The following is a 6,000-nucleotide window of genomic DNA, read 5'->3' on the forward strand; positions in this document are numbered from 1 at the left end:
AAACTGCGAAGGTGGTGCGGAAAACGCTTCCGCCTCTACCCACTTTAGACAGTCAAAGTGCCCCCTGAATTTTGTTAAACTCTTAACTGTCCCCGTCAACAGTAATTGTCTCAACTTTTCACTTCCCTATATATACATTTAGCTCAGAGGTAGAGCACCGGACGTGTAATTTGGAGGTCGTGGGTTCGGATCCCACCGGCGGCATGTGGTTGTTTTTTCTTCTGCTTTTCTAATCAATTAGCTTTAAGCGATAATATATTCAGTAATACTCTAAATTGATCAACAGCACAAAATAAATAAATTAATTTAAAAAAAATGCCCTGTGCCCCTTGGTTTCTGTGGCTGTTGGCTTCTGTCATATTTATAACGAGCCCCTCATTCCCGTTCCCTTGTTTGCTTAATTGCTTAGCGAGGGCCTCGGTTCTGGCAGCCTTGACGCCATAGGAAGCATAAGAGGGTTCTCACGCAGCTTCCACCCTCTCCGTTCGATGACGTTCTACGTCACACCTGCGGTAACTCAGGACGTTCTACGTCCGCCGCTTATGAACGTGGGTGGCGCTGATGAACACTCTCAAGGTTAGGTTACTTGTAAACATATAAACCCCCGAAAGCAGAAGGTTTGACAGCCGTCGCCGTAGCTCAGAGGTAGAGCACCGGACGCGTAATTCGGAGGTCGTGGGTTCGGATCCCACCGGCGGCATGCGGTTGTTTTTTCTTCTGCTTTTCTAATCAATTAGCTGTAAGCGATAATATATTCAGTAATACTCTAAATTGATCAACAGCACAAAATAAACAAATTAATTTAAAAAAAAAATCCCCTGTGCCCCTTGGTTTCTGTGGCTGTTGGCTTCTGTCATATATATATCTATATATATATATATATATATATATATATATATATATATATATATATATATATATATATATATATATATATATATATATATATTGTGACGGACTAGAAGACGACAAAGCGGGCAGTGGCATGCGCAGGAGAGCTCGTGCTAGGCTTGCAGACATGAAACCATATCATCGCCATCGGTCATGCAGTCCTGTCTTCGTCGCTTGCCGTCACCTAACATATATATACGTACGTGTGTGCGTGCGTGCCTGCGTGTGTGCGTGCGTGCCTGCGTGCGTGTGTGCGTGTGTGTGTGTGTGGTGTGTGTGTGTGGTGTGTGTGTGTGGTGTGTGTGTGTGTGCGTGTGTGTGTGTGGTGTGTGTGCGTGTGTGTGTGTGTGTGTGTGTTGCAGCAGGCCTTATCGTTCAATGGGCCAGGTAGACTTGTAGAAGTGGTAACAACTTTCCGATTATCTTCATTTAATACCAACAGTGTGTATACCCTGATGAAGGACGGTCCTGCGTTCCAAACTGTTGGTATTAAATGAAGAAAATCGGAAAGTTGTGCCCCTCTTTCTATATATAGATATATACGAATGTTAGTGAGGTAGCCTCATATTAGATGAACACGAGAAATGTTTGTGATTAGGATTGGCCTGCACCTACTACAGATGCCTTTCCGGAATAATGCGAAATTAACCGCTACCACCGACAATGAAAACTAACCTCCAGCTTCCTTTCAGTGCACTTCTCCTAAACCTGCAAGGCTATTTATACCGACAGCTTTATGGGATGCGACATCTCAACCTGCCCACCAGATTGCGAGTACATTGCGCACCGGGGCAGGTGTCAGCAAAATTAACGATTGTTATCGAGAGGCTGCTGGGAAGAGCAACCTCTTAGTCCCACCGGTGGCAGCACCTGCCATCACACGTCAGTGCCGTATCGCTTAAACGCTGCACAACTGCGCCACCAGTATAATGAGGACTCCCGGGGATCTGCGAATGTTAAGTTGAAAACACTCAGTTCAGCACATATGGCAATTAACCCATTGGCCAAAAAATGCGGGTTCGATACCAACCGCCGCAGTCCAACATAGATGGAGACGGAATTCTAGAGGCCCGTGGACTGTGCGATGTCAGTACACGTTAAAGAACCCCAGGTAGTCGAAATTTCCAGACCCCTTCACTTGGGCGTCCCGAATAGACTGAGTCAGCTTTGGGAAGTTGAACCCTATAAACCATAAACAATTAACCCATTAGTTATCGCGTCTTCTCTTTACTGCGGAGGTAAAGTTTCTCCTCCGATTTTTCACATCTATCTGCTAGGTGTTCTTACCATTGACTTAGCGTTTCCCGTCAGCGGTCTTACTATTCTCTGGGTAACAATTCTTGCTTGCTCTTATTTCATGTTGCTTCGCTGTTGCCACCTGTATTGTTGTTATCCAAACCCAGCTTTCTTTGGCATCACTTTTGCTGTGGGGCAGCTGCGGAATTACAATGTTTTCTGGTTTTTGTGGTTTTAACGTCCCAAAGCGACTCAGCCTAAGAGGGACGCCGTATTGAAGGGCTCCGGAACATTCAACCACATGGGGTTCTTTAACGTGCACTGACATCGTGCAATACACGGGGCTTTAGAATTTTGCCTGCAGCGAAATTCGACCGCCACGACCGGGATCGAACCCGCGTCCTTCGGATCAGCAGCCGAGTGCCATAACCACTGAGCAACCGCGGAGGCAGAATTACAATGGTGTAACCTGCCGAAACGTTGCAAAGTATTGCAAATATTTCTTTGAAACTATATGCTTCTGTTACATCGAATAGATAAAACCCGTGTAAAAAACGGACGCGATGTAATGTTCCATAAAAATTCTAGGAAACTGTCGAACAATATAATATAATGTTATGCACATATTCATGAGAATGGTTTCCAATGCGTAGCAAAATCTTGCTTTCCAAGTTTGTTCTCTGCTCGCAATGACAGGTTAAATCTCCTGTAAAAAGAAACGGCGTTAATTTTTGACGTTAAACAGCTAAAACTTACTAACGTCAGGACGAGCGCTGTGTGTATGTACACATTGATTGCTTCCATTACAACTTATGTAGTGCGAAAAAGCAACTTGCATGACTAACTCCTGAATAAAAAATTGTGCCTGTTCACGATTTCTCGGTATGTGTTAGTGCCTTCTCTCTCCACTCATCAATTTGATTCTTCTTTTGTAACAAATTTTTGTAAATATTTGCAGACGCCGTTAGTTTTTGCGCTGTTGCTGAACAGACTTTTTTCCAATGTTTCTTTTGTTTTCGCCATGGCCACTGCTGAGTTACTGGGTTCATTTTCTGCACACGCGCGTGGCTCCTTGAAAAAGCAACGGAAGTGGTTTGATTTACTGCGTGACAGCGTATGCAGCTTGTTAGGTCAAAAGCCGTCGGCGTAGCCGGCACCGCCTGTCGGAAGTAATCTGGGGTTGCGTAAAATAAATTGTATTAAGACAAGCACGCAAATCGTCAAAGGGAGTTCAGAAAAGAGCACAGGAAAACGAAAACAAATTGAGACCTTTTGTGCTGAAATTGTGACTAGTCTCGAAGATGCTCGAAATGAAAATGTTGAAATTAAGACGGAGAACACCTTGCTCTCCTCTGAGTGCGCAGCTCTCAAAAAACAAGTGCTCGAAAGTGAGATGAGAATAGTGCAGCTGGAGCAGTACTGAAGAAATAGAGATATTGAGATCAAAGGCATTCTAGTCACAGAGCATGAAAACCTGCCAGGAATACTGGGAAAAAATTAGCAGAACCATCGGCTTCTTTGAACAAACAAAGGCTTTGAAGAAACTGATGTAGACGTCTGTCATAGGGTGCCTACGAGGGATAAAGACAAATAAAATATTTTGGCTCAGGTTCACAGTCGATCGAAGTGGGACGCTGCAGTTGTTGAAAAAGCTAGAAAAACGCGTGTTTCAACCTTTAACCTTGGCTTCATAGCTACTTTACCGGTCTTCGTGAACGAACACTTGTGCCCTCAGCTAAGCAAACTACACGGCATGACCATTGCAAAAAAGAAGGAATTTGACTGGAAGTACGCATGGACAAGGGGTGGCAAGATCTTTGAAAGTAAAACTGCGACCTCACGTATCTTGCAACTAACATGTATCACTGATATAGAAAAGATGAACTCAATCCCTCCTAATCTGTTTTTCACGACACCAGGTGTCGGATAGAGATGGCTAGTGATTATCTTATCTCACGCCACGTGAAGTAGGCGCTATACCAGCTAGAAATCCTCAAACCATATCTTTTAGTCATGTCAATGGGCAATCAGCGCGAAATAAAGTAGAAGAAATCCTTCCTTTTCTTGCCTCCTTCGATTTTGAGCCGGACGTTCTCATGATCAATGAAACGGGGTACAAAAGTGATCTTGATGTTCTGATGCTTCCAGGTTACACAAAGTATTTTGTAAGCCGCCCCCTCCGAAGGGGAGGCGGTGTCATGTTAATGGCGAAAAATAGCTTACATTGCCATCTTATTGAGTCGCACTCACTGGTTTCGGACGATTATGAGGTGGAGAGCGTTAAAAGCAGTGACATTGTTTTTTTGTGTTATGCACCGGCGGTCTAACGGAAGTGCCTGTCACTTCATTCCATTCTTGGAAAAATATTTGTCTGGCTTAATAGAAATAGGTATCGGCTAACTTTAGGAGGCGATATCAACATTTATACTGCAAAGGGGTCTAAATCGCAAAATTACTTGTCCACTTGCTTCGCGTCGAAAGGTTTTTCTAATTTTATTTCTACCGTTACCCGCGTTCAAAATGGTATATCCACTGTGATTGATTTGTTTATTACTAACATATGTGAATTCAGCTTCCTGTCCGGTGTTGTAAACGCCTCTGTTAGTGATCGCCTTGCTATATTTCTTATGCTAAATAATGATTTGCACAGAAATAGAACAGAACAAAATATTGCTATTAATATCCGCTGCATTAATTCACACAGCACAGACAAGTTGAGAAAAGATGTTTCTCTAATTTACTGGCGGGACGTCTGTTCCATTACGGATGGTGAAGAAGCTTACGATACATTTTGCAAAAAAATTAAAAGTGCCTATAATAATAGCTTTCCTTATACGCGCCTGAAGTGTACGCAAAAAGGTAAAAAGACAAGGATGACACAATATACTTCAAAGAAATACGTATCAAACAAAGTTTGTATGAGCGCTTTATTGACACTAAAAATGAGGAAGTAGAAAAATTATTTAAAACCCAACGGAACAAATTTAATATCATGTTACGCTGCAAGAAAAGACAGTATATGCATAATCTGTTCAGTAGTGATGTAGTTCGGCGATCAGATTTAGTCTGGAAGCAAGTCAACCACGTCTTAAATCGGAAAAACTACGATTCTGTGTAGCTGAATGACATCACTCAGAATGGCATACGTCTATCAGGAGCGGTGTTAGTGTTGTGTCCCCTTAAGTGTTGTGTCCCCTTATTGCTTTTGTGTGTGTGCGCCCCCGCATCCTCCTCCTAACGACCACTCGCATCCTCCTCCTAACGACCACTTGCCCCTCGTCGCACGCTGTCGCCAGACCCCCCCATGGTGCGCCCCCGCATCCTCCTCCTGTTTTGGGAAGCCACTCCCTCCCGTGGACGCTTCTCCGCTCCCTCCTTTCTTCGGGCGGCCAGTTCGGCTCCTGCCTCGGTCGACGCTGGTCGCACCCTCATCGGCTTTAAATAAACGAAGTCTCAAAGTACCGTGTGCGTCTTTCGCTGCATTCAACACAGCGACCGGACACGACAGTGGCGACGAGAAAGTGGATTCGACCCGCGCTACGCAACGCTATTGACAAGCCATGGCTACGCGAGGGTTTCCCAATCAGATACCAGAATTCAACGGCTCATCGTGGTCATCGTGGGTTGGACGCCTTCAGTTCTACTTTGAAGCTAACAACATCACAGACCCAGCCTTGAAGAGGGCCAACCTGCTGACGCTGTGCGGGGAGCAGACCTACGATACTGTCTGCGCCCTTATTCAGCCAAGCACACCAGCGGCAGTGTCTTACGACGACATCGTAAAAGCGCTGCAAAAGCACTACGACCCAAGGCCATCCGAGGTCTACAGCCGGGCTCGCTTCCAACGACGAGATCAACTGGGAGGAGAAACTG

The sequence above is a fragment of the Amblyomma mixtum genome, chromosome 10 (genome assembly GCF_055824585.1).
Source record: "Amblyomma mixtum isolate Tamu chromosome 10, ASM5582458v1, whole genome shotgun sequence".
Taxonomy (NCBI): Eukaryota; Metazoa; Arthropoda; class Arachnida; order Ixodida; family Ixodidae; genus Amblyomma; species Amblyomma mixtum.